Below are 17,833 nucleotides of genomic sequence, written 5' to 3' on the forward strand. Positions count from 1 at the left end.
GGTAGTGAACTTGGGTTTGGAAGGTGGTGCTGTAGGCATCTTGGAGAATTTTTTCAGTATAATTGTAGATAATTGTAGAGTCAGGGTGAAGGGAATGAATGTTTTTGGATGTGATGGTATTAGGTTTCTTGAATATTGTTCGAGATGCCCTCACGCGGGCAGGTTGGGATTGTTTCAACTTAGACCTGTGCCTTGTAGATGGTGCACAGTCAGGAGTTGAATTATTTGGTGTAGTATTTCGACCTTCTGACCTGCCCTTGCAGCTACAGTACTCTGTGTGTTGGGGGAGGGCGGTTTTGAAGGCGATCCGGTGCGTACTGTCACTCGACGGCCGCCGTCCAGTTTGCGCGGAGTGCCCCACCCCCCTCTACTTTTCGGTGTCACTTCCGGCGTCGGACGCAAAAAGAAAAGTTGGAGGCTAAAGTTTCCACCGGAGCGGAGTCGCCGGCGTCGGAGGTCAACATGGTGAGTCAGCGTGGCCGGCCCGAGTCGGCGAGGAGCGGCTGCTGGGCCGCGGGCGGGTGAAGGCGGCTGTCGGTTTTTGCCCCTCCCCCTCTCTGAGGGCATGGGGGCGGGCGGGCAGAGGTCGGGGGTGACGGGCTGACACAGGAGGCGAAAACAAGGGGCCCCAGAGCGCCGGTGGGAATGGGAATGGGAATGGGAAGGGGGAAGGGGAAGGGGGAAGGGGGAAGGGGGAAGGGGAAGGGGGAAGGGGGAAGGGGAAGAGGGGAGAGTGGGGTGGGGGGGGGGTGTGTGAGCTCGAAGGAGAGGTGAAGGTAGCGAGGGATGGGAGACCACATACACACACACACCCCCCCAACGGATGTGGGAAGGGAGAGAGAGGGAGGGGTGGAGTCGGCCACGAAGATGGGGAAGGTGTCAGGATTCTGAAAAGGGAGAGACACGGAGGCAGTGGGATGGAAAACAAAAGGGGGAGGTGTGAGGGGGGCGTGTGAAAGACGCGCAAGCCGGGGTAAGGAAGGAGTAACACAGTCATGGAGATGTCCACCAGATGCCTCCTCCTTTAGAGAGTGCAATTTCCCTTCCCACGTGGGTAAACGCATCTCATCCACGTCCCACACCTCAGACCCCACCCCTCCAACCATAACATGAACAGAACTCCCCTGGTGCTCACCTTCCACCCTACAAACTTTCGCATAAACCAAATCATCCGCCGACATTTCTGCCACCTCCAAACAGACCCCACCACCAGGGATATATTTCCCTCCCCTCCCCTATCAGCGTTCCAAAAAGACCACTCCCTCCGTGACTCCCTAGTTAGGTCAAGACCCCCCACCAACCCAACATCCACTCCCGGCACCTTCCCCTGCAATCGCAGGAAATGCAAAACTTGCGCCCACACCTCCTCCCTTACTTCTCTCCAAGGCCCCAAAGGATCCTTCCATATCCTCTACAAATTCACCTGCACCTCTACACACATCCGCTGCACCCGATGTGGCCTCCTCTATATTGGGGAGACAGGCCGCCTACTTGCAGAACGTTTCAGAGAACACCTCTGGGACACCGGGACCAACCAACCCAATCACCCCGTGGCTCAACACTTTAACTCTCCCTCCCACTTCACCAAGGACATGCAGGTACTTGGACTCTTCCATCGCCAGACCATAACAACACGACGGTTGGAGGAAGAGCGCCTCATCTTACGCCTAGGAACCCTCCAACCACAAGGGATGAATTCGTATTTCTCCAGTTTCCTCATTTCCCCTCTTTCCCCCCCCCCCCCCCCCCGTCTCAGTCAAATCCCTCGAACTCAGCACCACCTTCCTAACCTGCAATCTTCTTCCTAACCTCTCCGCCTCCACCCCACTCTGGCCTATCACCCTCACCTTGACCTCCTTCTACCTATCGCATCTCCATCGCCCCTCCTCCCTACCTTTTATCTTAGCCTGCTGGACACACTTTCCTCATTCCTGAAGAAGGGCTTATGCCCGAAACGTCGAATGTCCTGTTCCTTGGATGCTGCCTGACCTGCTGCGCTTTTCGAGCAACACATTTTCAGCTCTGATCTCCAGCATCTGCAGACTTCACTTTCTCCTTACCTGATCTGAGTCATGCTCAGCTGAACCTCTAATTTCACAAAACTCAGAACTTAACTTTCCCTGCCTGCTTATACCTATACCCATTGAGTTGCAGACAATCTTGCTCCTGCAATGAAAAAGCTACAGTAATATTTTATCCCTGCAGGCACAACTGACCTCACCGTTGGACCCAAGTTCCGGATATGTCCACATGCCCATATCCCTTTCTCACATTCACTTTCTCCTTTTCAACCTTGCAGCTCAGACTCTTTCATGACAAATATATAATATTTGCCATTTCCCAAAAGATTCCTTCCTCAGGAGTAAAATCATAAGTGTAGAGTAGAATACAGACTATTTCCATTATGCCATTAATGTGCCATGCTTAGCTCTTAAGCATTTTGATATAATAGATTACCTGTCATGGAAAATGTTCTTTGGAACTTTTAAAACTCATTTTAATTTGGATGGTATTGCTGGATGCTGGTACATAGATTCATTTCTCTGGCTTAACACTCTTGCACACCCAACCATGTAGCTTTTTTAGCAGCTTGTCAATGCCCTGATTATATTTTCTAGTAAAGTTGCTGCTCTAATCTTTTACTGTGGATGCTGGAAATCTGAAATTAAAAGAATTGAGAGAACTGTGTAGGTCTGGCAGCATCTGCAGAGATAGAAATAGTTAAAGTTTCAAATTTGTTATGATTCTTTCAAAATATATCTTAGATTGTACATTGTTGCTGGCACTTTGTTTCAGACATTTGATAAGATCTTGAAAACCATTACAATGGTTATTGAATAAAAGTGCTAAATTCATCAGGTTAAGCTCAGGCTTCCTGTTATTTAATCACAGTCTTTCATGTTTCTAGGCTGACTGCAGAAAATGTAGAGTCCATAACAAAATAAAACTGTGGTGTTTGTTTCTCTCATCAAGAATAAATCTCTTTTACTGTGCAGTATGTCACAGAAAGTCGTTGGAATCAGAGACTGATTTTCCTCTTTCCCTCCCCTTGCTTGACTGTATTTGATTTATTTATCATCGTGTATTTTACAATCCCAGGAATATACAGCATGGATACAGACCCTTCGGTCCAACTTGTCCATGCTGACCAGATATCCCAACCCTATCTAGTCCTACCTGCCAGCACCCGGCCCATATCCCTCCAAACCATTCCTATTCACATACCCATCCAGATGCCTTTTAAATGTTGCAATTGTACTAGCCTCCACCACTTCCTCTGGCAGCCCATTCCACACACGCACCATTCTCTGCATGAAAAAATTGCCCTTTAGGTCTGTTTTACATCTATCCCCTCTCACTGTAAACCTCAGCCTTTTAGTGCTGGACTCCCCCACCCCAGGGAAAAGACCTTGTCTATTTACCCTATCCATGCCCCTCATGGTTTTATAAACCTCCAATAAGGTCAGCCTTGGACACTGTAGGTAAAACAGCACCTTCGTATTCAGCCTCTCCCACAGCTCAAATCCACCAACCCTGACCACGTAGGGCAACATGGTGGCTCAGTGGTTACCACTGCTACCTCAGCACCAGGGACCCAGGTTTGTTCCCGTCTTGGGCGACTGTCAGTGTGGTGTTTGCACATTCTCAGTGTGTCTGCATGGGTTTCCTCTGGATGCTCCAGTTTTCTCTTCGGTGGGTCGATATGGACTTGTTAGGCCAAAGGGCCTGTTTCCACGCTGTTGGGAATCTAATCTAATCTAACCATCCTTATAAATCTTTTCTGAACCCTTTCAAGTTTCACAACATCTTTCTGATAGGAAGGAGACCAGAATTGCATGCAATATCCCAACAGTGGGCAAACCAACATCCTGCACAGCCACGACATGATCTCCCAACTCTTGTACTCAATACTCTGACCAATAAAGGAAAGCATACCAAACACCACCTTCACTACCTATGTACTTATGACCTTACTTTCAAGGAGCTCTGAACTTGCACTCCTTGGTCACTTTGTTCCCTAGAACCTTATTGTTAGGTGTATGAGTATGCTAAGATTTGCTTTCCCAAAATGCAGCTCCTCACATTTATTTGAATTAAACTCCATCTGCCACTTCTCAGCCCATTGGCCCATCTGGTCCAGATCCTGTTGTAATCTGAGGTAACCCTCTTTGCTGTCCACTGCACCTCCAATTTTGATGTCATCTGCAAACTTACGAAGTGTACCTCTTTTGTTCACATCCAAATCATTTATATAAATGACAAAAAGTAGTGGACCCAGCACTGATCCTTGTGGCATTCCACTGGTCACAAGCGTCCTGTCTGGAAAGTAACCCTCCACCACCACACTCTGTCTTCTACTTTTGAGCCAGGTCTGTATCCAAATGACTAGTTCTCCCTATATTCCATGAGAACTAACCTGACTAACCAGTCTCCCATGGGAAACCTTGTCGAATGGCTTCACTGACGTCCATGTAGATCACATCTACTTCTCTGCCCTCATCATTCCTCTTTGTTACTTCAAAAAACTCAATGAAGTTTGTGAGACATGATTTCCCACGCACAAAGCCATGTTGACTATCCCGAATCAGTCCTTGCCTTTCCAAATACATGTACGTCCTGTCCCTCAGGATTCGCTCCAACAACTTGCCCACCACCGAGGTCAGGCTCACCGGTCTATAGTTCCTTGGCTTGTCTTTACTGCCCTTCTTCAACAGTGGCACCATGTTTGCCAACCTCCAGTCTTCCGGCACCTCACCTGTGACTATCAATGATACAAATATCTCAGCAAGAGGCCCAGCAATCACTTCTCTAGTTTCCCACAGAGTTCTTGCGTACACCTGATCAGGTCCTGGAGATTTATCCACTTGTAACCGTTTCAAGACATCCAGCACTTCCTCCTGTGTAATCTGGACATTTTGCAAGATGTCACCATCTATTTCTCTACAGTCTATATCTTCCATATCCTTTTCCACAGTAAATACTGATGCAAAATATTCATTTAGTATCTCCCCCATTTTCTGTGGCTCCACACAAAGGCCACCTTGCTGATCTTTGAGGAACCCTATTCCCGAAGAAGGGCTCATGCCCTAAACGCCGATTCTTCTGCTCCTTGCTTGCTGCCTGACCTGCTGCATTTTCCTGCAACACATTTTCAGCCCTATTCTCTCCCTAGTTACCCTTTTATCCTTAATATATTTGTAAAAACCCTTTGGATTCTCCTTAATTCTATTTGCCAAAGCTATCTCATGTCCCTGTTTTGCCCTCCTGATTTCCCTCTTAAGTATGCTCCTACTTCCTTTATACTTAAAGGTGAGCACCAGGGCATACTGTCCTTGTTGCAGTTGGAGGGGTGGGATCTGAGGGTGGAGGTGCGGGATGTGGATGAGATGCATGTGGAAAGGGAAATTGCGGTCTCTGAAGAAGGCAGCCATCTGGTGTGTTCTGTGGTGGAACTGCTCCTCCTGGGAGCAGATACGGAGGCGGAGAAATTGGGAATACGGGATGGCATTTTTGCAAGAGGTAGGGTGGGAAGAGGTGTAATCCAGGTAGCTGTGGGAGTCGGTGGGTTTGTAAACATTGTGAGTGTCAAGTCGGTCGTCATTAATGGAGATGGAGAGGAGGGGAGGGAGTTGTCAGAGATGGTCAGTTAAATTTAAGGTCAGGGTGGAATGTGTTGGTGAAGTTGATGAATTGCGCGACCTCCTCGCGGGAGCATGAGGTGGTGCCAATGCAGTCATCAATGTAGCAGAGGAAGAGGTGGGGAGTGGTGCTGGTGTGATTATGGAAGATCAACTGTTCTACGTAGCCAACAAAGAGGCACGCATAGCTGGGGCCCATACGTGTGCCCATGGACACCCCTTTGGTCTGGAGGAAGTGGGAGGATTCGAAGGAGAAATTGTTCGGGGTGAAGACCAGTTCGGCCAAACGAATGAGAGTGTCGGTGGAAGGGTACTGTTGGGAATGACGGGGGGAGGAAAACATGGAGTGCTTGGAGGCCCTGGTCATGGCGATGGAGGTGTAGAGGGATTGGATATCCATGGTGAAGATGAGGCGTTGGGGGCCGGGGAAATGGAAGTCTTGGAAGAGGTGGAGGGCGTGGGTGGTATCTCGAATGTATGTGGGGAGTTTCTGGACTAGGGGAATAGGACAGTGTCGAGGTAGAGATGAGTTCAGTGGGGCAGGAGCATGCTGAGACAATGGGTCGGCCAGGGTGGTCAGGATTGTGGATCTCGGGAAGGAGGTAGAACCGGGCAGTGCGGGGTTCCCGGAATCCTCCCACTTCCTGTCTCTTTGGCTACGTAGAACAGTTGATCTTCCGTAATCACACCGGCACCGCTCCCCACCTGGTTAGAAGCTGTGGGTGGGAGATCTCCTGAGGTGAAGAAGTTTTGTATGGTCTGGGAGATGATGCTTTGGTGATGGGGGCTGGGGTCATGGTCGAGGGGGCGGTAGGAAGAGGTGTCCTCGAGTTGGCGTTTGGCTTCAGCAGTGTAGAGGTCAGTGCGCCAGACTACCACTGCACCCCCTTTATCTGCTGGCTTGATGGTGAGGTTGGGATTGGAGCAGAGGGATTGGAGGGCTGCACGTTGTGAGGGTGAGAGGTTGGAGTAGGGGAGAGGGGGAGACAGGTTGAGGATGTTAATGTCCCGACGGCAGTTGGAAATGAAGAGGTCGAGGGCAGCTAATCGGCCAGTACGGGGTGTCCAGGTGGATGCAGTATGTTGGATGTGGGCAAAGGGGTCCTCGGAAGGTGGGCGGGAGTCCTGATTGTGGAAGTAAGCTCGGAGGTGGCGGAAGAAGTGTTCGACGTCACAGCGTGTATTAAATTCATTGATGCGTGGACGGAGGGGGATGAAGGTGAGTCCTTTGCTGAGGACTGATCATTCGTCCTCAGAGGGGAAGGTCTGGAGGGATGGTGAAAACTCGGCAGGGCTTGGAGCTGGGATCTGGTGTGGGCGTGGAGCTAGTAACCGGAGTGGGTGTGATGGTGGGGGGAATGGGGGTGGAGTCATGAGCAGGGGTGGTGTTCCCTTCAGGGTTCTGGGGGCCGGGAATGGTGACAGTGGGATTTGTGGGGGGCTTGTCAGCAGAATGCAGGTGAGTGGCGTTGGTGGGGGCGGAAGTGATGGCAGACAGGGCAGTAGGGGTGGCGGAAGTCACTTGAGCGTGTGACATCAGCGATGATGTGAGGGGTGGAAGTGATGCCACGTGTGATGCATGAGGAATTGTGAGGGCTGGAAGTGGTTGTGGGGGCGGAAGTGACATCATCAATCAGCGTGGGGGTGGCAACTGCACCAGCCACATGGCTAATGGCATCCAAGTAGTTCCAGAAGCCGGGGGAATCTTCTGGAATGTTTGAGGAGCGCTGGTTATGGAGGTGGGTAGATAAAAGTTTGTTGTACTTACAGTTTTTGATGTTTGAGAAGGATTTGAAATACTGTTTGAGAGTATGAATTCTCCTGTAGAGTGGGTCCTTTGCAATTCTGAGAGAGTGTGGCCCTCAGTTGAGGCAGGGCTGACTGTAGAGAGGTTAGGTGCCGGTGCATTGTTGCGAGCGTGGAGCGGAGGCTCTTGAAGGAGAACTGTTGCTGGTTTTTGAATCTGTAGTCTGTATTGTTTGTCCTGTTCGGGTCCAAACTCTGCTGGTTTAAAGGTGGTCTGGAGTCCGTGTGGGATGAGTTGGTTATGGAGGTAGGCACTGAGGAAGCAAATGTGGCTGTGGTAGCGAGTTTGTTTCAGGACACCCTACCTCTTGCAAAAATGCCATCCTGTATTCCCAATTGCTCTGCCTCCGCCGTATCTGCTCCCAGGAGGACCGGTTCCACCGCAGAACACACCAGATGGCTGCCTTCTTCAGAGACCGTAATTTCCCTTCCCGCATGGTTAAAGATGCCCTCCAACGCATCTCGTCCACATCCCACACCTCCACCCTCAGACCCCACCCCTCCAACTGTAACAAGGACAGAACGCCCCTGGTGCTCACCTTCCATCCTACCAACCTTTACATAAACTAACTTGTCCGCCGACATTTCCGCTACCTCCAAAAAGACCCCACCACCAGGGATATATTTCCCTCCCCACCCCTTTCTGCCTTCCGCACAGACCGTTCCCTCCGTGACTACCTGGTCAGGTCCACGCCCCCCTACAACCCACCCTTCCATCCTGGCACCTTCCCCTGCCATCGCAGAAACTGCAAAACCTGCGCCTACACCTCCTCCCTCACCTCCATCCAACGCCCTAAAGGAGCCTTCCACATCCATCAAAGTTTTACCTGCACATCATTTATTGTATCTGTTGCTCCTGATGTGGTCTCCTCTACATTGGGGAGACTGGACGCCTCCTGGCAGAGTGCTTTAGGGAACATCTCCGGGACACCCGCACCAATCAACCACACCGCCCTGTGGCCCAACATCTCAACTCCCCTTCCCACTCTGCCAAGGACATGGAGGTCCTGGGCCTCTTTCACCGCCGCTCCCTCACCACCAGACGCCTGGAGGAAGAATGCCTCCTCTTCCGCTCGGAACACTTCAACCCCAGGACATCAATGTGGACTTCAACAGTTTCCTCATTTCCCCTTCCCCCACCTCACCCCAGTTCCAAACTTCCAGCTCAGCACTGTCCCCATGACTTGTCCTACCTGCCTATCTTCTTTTCCACCTATCCACTTCACCCTGACCTCCCTGACCTATCACCTTCATCCCCTCCTTCACTCACCTATTGTACTCTATGCTACTTTCTCCCCACCCCCATCCTCCTCTAGCTTATCTCTCCACCCTTCAGGCTGTCTGCATTTATTCCTGATGAAGGGCTTTTGCCCGAAAGGTCGATTTTACTGCTCCTCGGATGCTGCCTGAACTGCTGTGCTCTTCCAGCACCACTAATCCAGAATATGGTTTCCAGCATCTGCAGTCATTGTTTTTAACCTAGGAATATACTTTCTCCGGATTCTTGTGATCTAATTTCTGAAGGCTTCCCATTTTCCAGCTGTCCCTTTACCTGCAAACATCTGCCTCCAATCAGCTTTCGAAAGTCCTTGCCTAATACCGTCAAAATTGGCCTTTTTCCAATTTTGAACTTCAACTTTTAGATCTGGTCTATCCTTTTCCATCACTATTTTAAAACAAATAGAATTATGGTCACTGGCCCCAAAGTGCTCCCCCACTGAAACCTCAGTCACCTGCCCTGCCTTATTTCCTAAGAGTAGGTCAAGTTTTGCACCTTCTCTAGTAGTTACATCCACATACTGAATCAGAAAATTGTCTTGTACACACTTAAGAAATTCCTCTTCATCTAAACCTTTACACTATGGAAGTCCCAATCGATGTTTGGAAAGTTAAAATCCCCTACCATAACTACCCTATTATTCTCTCAGAAGCTGAGATCTCCTTACAAGTTTGTTTCTCAATTTCCCTCTGACTATTGGGGGGTCTATAATACAATCCCAATAAAGTGATCATCCCTTTCTTATTTCTCAATTCCACCGAAATAACTTCCCTGGATGTAGTTCAGGGAATACCCTCCCTCAGCACAGCTGTAATGCTATCCCTTATCAAAAATGTCACTCCCCCTCCTCTCTTGCCTCCCTTTCTATCTTTCCTGTAGCATTTGTATCCTGGAACATTAAGCTGCCAGTCCTGCCCATCTCTGAGCCATGTTTCTGTAATTGCTATATATCCCAGTCCCATGTTCCTAACCATGCCTTGAGTTTATCTGCCTTCCCAGTTAGGCCCCTTGCATTGAAATAAATGCAATTTAATTTATTAGTCCTACCTTGTCCCTGCCTGCTCTGACTGTTTGACTCACTTCTGTTCTCAGTTGTACCCGTCTTAGATCGATCTCTTTCCTCACTATCTCCCTGGGTCCCACCCCGCACCTTACTGGTTTAAATCCTCCCAAGCAGTTCTAGCAAATTTCCCTGCCAGTATATTAGTCCCCTTCCAATTTAGGTGCAATCAGTCCTTCTTGTACAGGTCATTTCTACCCCAAAAGAGATTCCAATGATCCAAAAATGTGAATCCTTCTCCCATACACCAGCTCCTCAGCCATGCATTCATCTGCTCTATCCCCCTATTCCTGCCCTCACTCGTAGCACAGGGAGTAATCCAGATATTACTATCCTTGAGGATCTCCTTTTTAAATTTCTGCCTAACTCTCTGTAATCTCCCTTCAGAGTCTTAACCTTTTCCCTTCCATTGTCGTTGGTTCCAATGTGGACAATGACCTCCTGTTGCCCTTTCTTCCCCGTGAGAACATTCTGCACCCTCTCTGAGACATCCTTGATCCTGGCACCAGGGAAACAACACACCATTCTGCTGGCCACAGAAACGTCTGTGTGTACCTCTGACTACAGAATCCCCTAACATAATTGATCTCTTGGAAGCCGACGTACCCCTTGTTGCATTAGAGCCAGTCTCAATACCAGAAACTTGGCTGTTCATACTACGTTCCCCTGAGAATCCATCATCCCCTACATTTTCCAAAACAGCGTACCTGTTTGACATGGGTATGTCCACAAAAGACTCCTGCCCTAGGTGCCTACCTCTCTCACCCTTCCTGGAGTTAACCCATCTATGTGACTGTACCTGAGACTTTTCCCCCCTTCCTATAACTGCCATCCATCACAAACTGTTGCTGTTGCAAATTCCTCATCACTTCTATCTGTCTCTCCAACCGATCCACTTGATCTGATAAGATTCGCATCCAACAGAATTTATAGCAGATATAATTCGCGGTAACCCTTTAAACTCCCACGTCTGACAAGAAGTACATATCACTGCAAGACCATTTTTGCTCCTTCACAATCTACAGACTCAGAAAATAACACCGTCTTATTCCTCTACAAACACTGCCCCAGGTTAAATTAATCGCTATGGCTCATATTTTAAGTTTAATCAAGAGACTTATCTCCAAAAACATATAATCAAGAGAGAATCCACTGTACTCACTACTGCAACCCTTCTCTTGGACAGACTTAAAACAACAATTCTTATCTGATTCTGTGATGTGAACTTCGCCCAACAGTTCCTCCAAGATTAGTTGGAAAATTCACTGTTTGTTAATTTTCCCAGATGCACTCCGATATCCAGCGATACACGAATTCAAACAGCAAAGGCAGTATATTCTCCCTTTTAAACTGCTGTTGTTTTGACTTTTTTTCCCCAAAGTTCCAAAACAATGCAACAGCATATAAAACAGTAATTGCTGGTCCTGAAATCGCCTCCAACACCTAAAATACCTCAATGTTGGTAGGTTTGTGGGCTACCATGATACCACAGGGTCTGAGTAGTCTGGCAGTCATTTCTGAAATGTCTTTGATGGCGGGGAATAGTGGCTAGGGTTTCGGGACGTGTTTTATCTGCTTGTTTGGGTTTGTTGCTCAGAAATCAGTGGACTGTGTTCATTGGGGATCCGTTCTTTTGAATGCACTGATTTTCCTCTGCTCTGTGTAGTTCCAATGTGCTGCAGTTTGTGTTGGCTCATTGAAATAATGTTCTAAAGCAGCTTTGTTTGTGGATGTTGGGATGATTGCTTCTGTAGTTCAATATTTGGTCCATGTGTGTTGTTTTCCTGTAGGTGCTGGTTTGAAGTTCCCCGTTGGCTGTTCGCTCTACTGTGACATCTAGGAATGGAGGTTTGTTGTTGCTTTCCTCCTCTTCAGTGAATTTTATGCCAGTAAGAATATTATTGATGGTATTGAAGGTTTCCTTTAATTTGTTTCATTTTGTGATGACAAAGGAATCATCCATTTAGCAGACCCAGAGTTCAGGTTGGATGGTTGGCAGAGTTGTTTGTTCGAGTTTCCGCATTACTGCCTCTGCTAAGAACCTTGATATCGGAGGTCCCATGGGTATTTAAATAGAAAGTGGGCTATACCACCATTGCTTCATTTGGAGGCTCACTGGAGATGTTACCTAAAATGGTGACAAAATGTCTGAAAACGAACCTTCCAGCTCAGTGAGCAAACCTACATCCAGAACTTACATAAGCCATTTGGGATGACAATCACCAGGAATTGGGACTAGACACTTTGAACAGATGCATTAATTCTTCACTGCTGCCAGCTCACTTTGGTAAAGATCTATAGAATTGGGAAGCTGTTATATAAGAGACCGTAATATGAAATTACTGATATGTGACGGAATGAATTCAGAGACAATCGGACTTGACGTTATGATGGTGATCATGTTTGTTTTCTTTCTGTATACTCTATTTTACTGCATGGTTCCTATTTGGATGTCTGTCCGGAGTGTCTTTAGCATTTAGGTCACATATTGTGCTAATAACATGATAAATTAATAGAGCCATCTCTCCAACTTTTCCTGATTTCACGTACTCCATAAATGTTCAGTACTCTTCAGTATTTAGGTCTCAATCCACGTCATCCTGCAGCAATGTCTTTCTAGTAGCTATCAGATTGTATTTATTTATTTATTTCTATTTTTGCAATCAGTCAATTGGTTTTGTTACACACACACAACATGCATTTAGTTACAGAGCCTTTAGTTTTGTCCGTGTATTATTTTAATAACCTCTAGCTTTGTATATCATTTGCTTTCAATTTGTACTTGCTGTCATAATTGATATATCATTTCCATATTAAGAACTTGCTCTTTTGCCTGGTCATTACTCTCTGATTTACTACATTTTCCTTACTTTTGAACCCTTGCTATATTGTTGCAAGAAATTTCTACTTCCCTAGCTAGACAGCTTGCTAGATCACTGGCCTCTACATTGTTTAGGTGTAAACCCTTCCAACGGTACAGATCCTGGAGCAGTTGCCCATGAGCTGGAACCCATTACTCCCACACTAATCTTCAAGCCATGCATTAGAATCATAGGGTCATAAAGATGTACAGCATGGAAACAAACCCTTCAGTCCAACCCGCCCATGCCGATCAGGTATCCCAACCCAATCTAGTTCCACCCGCAAGCACCTGGCCCATACCCCTCCAAACCCTTCCTATTCATATACCCATCCAAATGTCTCTTAAATGTTGCAATTGTACCAGCCTCCACCACTTCCTCTGGCAGCTCATTCCATACATGTACCCTCTCTGTGTGGAAAAAGTTGACCCTGAGGTCTCTTTTTTTTTCATATTTCCCCTCTCACCCTAACCCTATGCCCTCTAGTTCTGGACTCCCTGACCCCAGGGAAAAGACTTTGTCTGTTTACCATATCCATGCCCCTCATAATTTTGTAAACCTCTTATAAGGTCACCCCTCATCCTCCGACACTCCAGCGAAAACAGCCTCAGCCTGTGACTGAAATCCTCCAACCCTGGCAACATTCTTGTAAATCTTTTCTGAACCCTTTCAAGTTTCACAACATCTTTCCGATAGGATGGAGACCAGAATTGCACGCAATATTCCAACAGTGGCCTAACCGATGTCCTGTACAGCCGCAACATGACCTCCCAACTCGTATCCTCAATACTCTGACCAATAAAGGAAAGCATACCAAATGCCGCCTTCACTATCCTATCTACCTGCGACTCCACTTTCAAAGAGCTATCAGCCTGCACTCCAAGGCCTCTTTGTTCAGCAACATTCCCTAGGACCTTACCATTCAGTGTATAAGTCCTACTAAGATTTTCTTTCCCAAAATGCAGCACCTCGCATTTATCTGAATTAAGCTCCATCTGCCACTTCTCAGCCCATTGGCCCATCTGGTCCAGATTCTCTTGTAATCTGAGGTAACCCTCTTCGCTGTACACCTCCAATTTTGGTATCATCTGCAATTAACTGACCTATATTAAATCCTTTCCAAGCTGCGGCGTCCACCACCTAGGAAAATAAGGATAGCACATCTTAAGAACAATATCACCTGCAAACTGTCTTCCAAGTTGTTTACCATGCAAAATTGTTGAGAATAAATGGAAAGATCTAGCCATTCGTCTTTCGTTGCTGAGCCAACATCCTGGAGCTTAATCCCCAACAACAAGTGTATTTGCTTCCTACACAGACTGCAGTTCAAGGAGGCAGCTCACTATCAACTTCTCGAGGGCAAACTTGAGATGGTTAATAAATAATGGCCTTGCCAGTTATGCTCACATTCCATGCAAGAATGAAGATATAATAGAACCTTTACAGTATTCAGTTTTACACTTGACTCAGAGTCAGCTGCACAAGTCCTGTGCTTCAGGACCCCAATAGTGCTAGCATACTGTAAAAGTACCTGATAGGCGTTTAAGAATGTGTGCCTTTGTAGGAATGGCTGCTGCTTTATTTGCCCAGTGTAATCTTTGACAACATAGTCATCACTGTAAGAAGTATTTTATTAAACTTCTGCACAACGTAACACTAAATCTAAACGGTTCCTTTTTTAAATCCTTGTCTGAATACAGATTGTTCAGTTTTTTGTTTATAAAAAGTTGCAAATAATTTGAAAGTAAATTGGAATAAAAATAAAACAGCAGGCCAAGTAACAGGTGATCTTATTCAATAGTCAAATAACTTTAATTTTTTTTCATATTTCTCAAATTTCCAATTGGAGGGTTAAAATGACTTTGAGCAAATTTATTTGGAGAACTACCTAAATTTAAGTTCTAATCTAGACCTGTAAGCAAGAAATCCTAATCAACTAATTTCAGATTCAACTGAAGCAGACATTTAAATTGCTCTGCCTTTTAAAAAAAACACATAAGCACAGGAAATCATAATTTTTTTCTACTCGTGTGCCACTTCCTGTGGATCGATATCAACTTTCATACCAGTGCCTAATTAGCAGGTGTAGCAAGTGGAAAGGAAATAATACCAATGTGAAGAGGAAATAAACGTTGTGGTCATTGTCACATTATTGCTTGTGTATAATGGGCTGCTCTGCTTTATCATTACAAAAGTGGCTACCCTTTAAAAAGTATCGACTATGCAGTAATTGGGACATACCTAGCTGCAAAAGGCATTAAGTGAGTGTGTCTTTTGCCAACTGGGAAGAATGCTGGTAAGTGGAGTTGAAATACCCATCAGTCATGATTGAATGGCGGAGTGGACTCGATGGGCCGAATGGCCTTCCTTCCACTCCTATGTCTTATGGTCTTATACATGCATTTATTTTGAACATATCTGTTGCCAACCAAGTTGATATACTTTCACTTTCTCTGACTGATCATTGATCGCTGGTGGCAGCAGATGAAGTCAATCTGATCCCTGTACAGTATCTGATCAAGCACTGCAAGGCGGTCTTTGCTTACCTGAGATCTTAACAGAATATTTGGAAGTCAGGAGAAGAATCATAATACTGTGACCTCACTTGGTTAATTTTGTATGTCAATATCAAAAGTTTACTGAGGATTCGGGATCAGGAAAACAAGACATCAGAACTCGTATACTCAATACTCAGACAAATAAAGGAAAGCATACCAAATGCCGCCTTCACTATCCTATCGTTACTCAGCGAGTCGTGGGTTCATGGAATGCCCTGCCAGGAGCTGTGGTGGACTCTCCCTCTTTATGGGCATTTAAACCGGCATTGGATAGGCATATGGAGGATAGTGGGATAGTGTAGGTTAGGTGGGCTTGGATCGACGCAACATCGATGGCCAAAGGGCCTGTACTGCGCTGTATTTTTCTATGTTCTATGTTTTAACTAAGGCGGTACCCTGTAACACTATGTTAGGTTACCTCAAAATACTCCTACCTATGACAGACCTATATACAAAATGGTCTTAAAACAGAATGGCTTCAAACTGCAGCCTGAAATTGGCAAATATGTTCCAATTTCCCACATTCTAAGACCAAGTAAACAGCACCCTGAATGGGTGTTTAATATTTAGATTTGGTGGCTTTCAAAGGGCAGTACTGCACTGCTGTAATTTCCATTTGGTATGAAAGTTGAGATCAATCCAGGGGAAGTGGCAGCAAGTGTGAGTAAATAAAGTAACCATTTCTCTGTATGTAATTTTTTTTAGAAAAGGAAGAGTAATCTCAACAAAGTCTGCTGACTTGAGTCTGAAAAAAGTTGATTAGGAAGTCTTGCTTACAGGTTTCAATAAGATTTAAATTTAGGTAGTTCTTTAAATAAACTTGCTTCATTATTCTAACTACTCCAATGGGAAGTTTGAGAACTATGAAAATAAATTAAGATTATTTGACTATTAAATGAAATCACCTGTTACATGGCCAGCTGAATTGTTTTAGTCAATTTCCTTTTGAACTACTTGCAATCTTTTGCAAAAACAAAGTGAGCATTCTGTATTCTGACAAGGAGTTATAAATGAACTGTTTGATTTAGTGTTCAGTGTGTAGAAATTCAACAAAATATTTTACACGGTACAGTGTTTATGATGTCAAAGATGACAGTGGGCAACAAAGCAGCCATTCTTGCACTACTTAAATATCAGGTGCTTTTACATTATGTTAGTGCTATTGGGTTCCTGAAGCACAAGACCTGCGCAGCTGATTGTAAGCCAAATGTAAAACTCCATTCTATCTTTATTCATAAGTGAATGTGGACTTAACTGTCAAGGCCAGTATTTATTAGCCATCTCAAATTGCCGTTGCGAGAGTTGTAGTGAGCTGCATCCTTGGAGGTGAATGCACTTGCTGTCGGGGATGGAGTTGCAGTAAGGAAATGTATAAGGTATGAGCAGTTAGGGAAAGAGTTAAGTTTTGGGTTGTGTGTGTGAGAGAGAGAGAGAGGCTCAGCTAGCATGACTTGGATCAAGTAAGAACTTACAGTAAACATTGAGATGCTGGAGGCAAGGGTAGTGGGTTGATGAGGTGAAAAGGCATTCCTTGTGTAAAGCCATTTTAGCAATATGAGGGAGCATTCATTATGTAAAGTCAGTTAACAAGGCGAAAAGCATTCATTATGTGAAGCCAGTTACCAAGATTAAGAACATTCATTCTATCATGTCAGATGGCTTAATCTTTACTGTTGATGCTTGCTGATTGTAACAGACACCCAATCAATATAGGCTGCTCCCTGTAAATGATTATATAATTCATTAAGAATCTGCGGTTCAAGAGAAGACCGAGAGCCCGTGTCTCTATGCACATGGGCAATCGTTCTCTCTCTGGCCAATGCCTTATGTCACCAAAAATTCCATCTTTGGGTATCTGGACTAGTCACTAACACGCTTCTACCTGATCGTCAACACTTGTGTATTAGATCAGAGAAAATGTGACAGTCCATTCTCACTTATACCTTTTGTCAGTCAGTTACAAAGTGGAATTAATATTAATTAGATTACCTACAGTGTGGAAACAGGCCCTTCAGCCCAAGCAGCCCATTTCCCTCTGACTAATGCACCTAACACTATGGGCAATTTAGCATGGCCAATTCACCTGACCTGCACATTTTTGGACTGTGGGAGGAAGCCGGAGCACCCGGAGGAAACCCACGCAGACACGGGAGAGTGTGCAAACTCCACATAGTCAGTTGCCTGAGGCGGGAATTGAACCCAGGTCTCTGGTGCTGTGAGGCAGCAGTGCTAAGTGGTAGAGCCTCCAGCGTGGAAGAATTTAGCATAGGTCAGCTAATGAGTGGCTTGAAGATTAATGTGGGAGAAATGGGTCCCAAATCATGGGCCACTGCGCCAGGATCTGTACTCTTGAGAGGGTTTACACCTAAATCATGCAGAGGCCAGTGATCTAGCAAGCTGTTTAGCTCAGGAAGTAGAAGGAAAATGTGGTAACCTAGCAAAAGAGCAAGTTCTTAACATGGAAATGATATGTAAACTGTGACAGGGAAGTACAAATTGAAAGCAAGTAACATACAAAGCTCGAGGTTATTAAAAATAATATATGGACAAAACTAAAACTCTGTATGCTGCGTGCAGAACAAAAATGTTGAACTGATTACACAAATAAAAGTAAATACAATCTGATAGCT

General features: G+C 45.8%; 1 protein-coding gene across 5 annotated transcripts in view; it reads left to right on the top strand.

Moving 5' to 3' along the window:
• Window positions 1-394: 394 nt before the first annotated feature.
• setx (senataxin) overlaps window positions 395-17,833 on the top strand; it is a 110,663-nt gene continuing 93,224 nt past the window's right edge. For 3 of the 5 annotated variants that reach the window (XM_060841471.1, XM_060841475.1, XM_060841472.1), the window contains exons 1-2: window positions 395-465; window positions 11,575-11,632. The gene's annotated coding sequence lies outside the window, so the exon portion shown is untranslated. Of the gene's footprint in view, window positions 466-11,574; window positions 11,633-14,880; window positions 14,942-17,833 lie in introns of those variants that run through there. The other 2 variants (XM_060841473.1, XM_060841474.1) reach the window with 2 other exon arrangements.

This window comes from Hemiscyllium ocellatum, chromosome 21 (genome assembly GCF_020745735.1).
Source record: "Hemiscyllium ocellatum isolate sHemOce1 chromosome 21, sHemOce1.pat.X.cur, whole genome shotgun sequence".
In the NCBI taxonomy this organism is placed as follows: domain Eukaryota; kingdom Metazoa; phylum Chordata; class Chondrichthyes; order Orectolobiformes; family Hemiscylliidae; genus Hemiscyllium; species Hemiscyllium ocellatum.